Source organism: Microtus ochrogaster, chromosome 5 (genome assembly GCF_000317375.1).
Source record: "Microtus ochrogaster isolate Prairie Vole_2 chromosome 5, MicOch1.0, whole genome shotgun sequence".
Lineage (NCBI taxonomy): Eukaryota > Metazoa > Chordata > Mammalia > Rodentia > Cricetidae > Microtus > Microtus ochrogaster.
In genome coordinates this window covers 37,968,080-37,969,560 of record NC_022012.1, presented here as the reverse complement: position 1 = coordinate 37,969,560, position 1,481 = coordinate 37,968,080, and positions in this window count along the sequence as shown.

Here is a 1,481-nt window from a genome sequence, read left to right as displayed (position 1 = left end):
TAAAGATCCATAAAATATCAAAATGAGCAATCAAAAATGAACCCTGAGGCTGGAGTGGGGGCTAACGTGAACAGGTCTGTCTCTGCGTTTCCTTGTTATCCGTTTCGGTATGGGCCCTTCTGGCAGGGCCTTGGATTTGATCCCAGAAACTGACTTGGTAGGAGAACTGATTCCGTACAGATGCCACTGTGTGTACACGCTGTTCTCCTTCAATAGGTAAATGTAAAACAAACAAACAAACAAACAACCTGTAAACTGGGCTAGGGGCCCTTGGGTGTGTTAAGACCCTATTCAAGTGTATATCTGGAGGAAAAGTGAGTTAGCATGAAAATTCCTGAGCCAAGGCCTTCAGTTCCTCTGAGGCTGGAGTCCTACAAAGTGTGTGTGTGTGTGTGTGTGTGTGTGTGTGTGTGTGTGTGTGTGTAGGAGGATCTTGTTCAAGGTCACAAAAGCAACTGCAGAGGTAGCACCTCCTCTCAGCCAGGGCCTGCAGGAGGACAGGCGAAATAATCCAAGTTGCTAGGAGGCGAAGCAGATCGCAGAGAAATGCGCCGACAGACCTGCTTGTGTTTGGGGTTTGGTGCAGTCCTAGGGACCGTTGCCATGGGGATGAGATGGCACCACAGGCTAAGCAGAGAAAGGAAAGCTGGGAGCAAGGGCAAGGGCTGGACTTGAGTCCCCACTTTGTTACCGTCTGTGCTCTGGGAAAGAGAAGGCACAGGGCGGCTTCTACCACCCCTGAAAAACCAGGCACCATCACTTGGCTGCGAGCAACTTTCTGTTTAGAAGACATTGTTTACCTGTGGCTGACTGGGAGAAGCCATCAGCTTTTAGATATCTCATCCTGGGTTCTGCCACTCCTGGGGTGGACAGGGAAGTCCAAGTCCCTCAGAGAGCAGCCACAAAGGTTTATTCAAATCTTTCTTATGTTGCTGGTGTGTGTGTGTGTGTGTGTGTGTGTGTGTAAAGCTCCAGCCTAGCATTTCAGAAGCCCTGGGGTCAATTCCCATTATCAGCTGAAATGGGAGAGTGAAGGCACTTGGGACTGTAATGGAATCTCAGCCTCTGTAGAAGTCGAAGCGGGAGGAGCAGACTTAACTCATCCTAGGCCTTAGGCAGCTCAAGGGCCACTTGGACTATATGAGATCTTGTCTCAGAATAAAAGTTAAATCTTTCTTCCCCACTGTTGTGAAATCCCCAGATTAAAAAGCTGTTTTTCGAGCTGGAACTGGTGGGCCATGCCTTTACTCCCATCCTTCCCAGCATTCAGGAGGCAGAGGCAGGTGGATCTTTGTGAGTTCAAGGCCAGCCTGGTTTACAGAGCGAGTTTCATTACAGCCAGGGCTACACAGAGAAACTCTGTCTGGAAAACCCAAACCAAACCCAAACCCAAACCAACCAACGGACCAATTAACTAACCAACCAACCAAATAAGCTGTCTTCCTTCATGAAGTGGGGCACACTGTAGCAGAGGCCCCAGG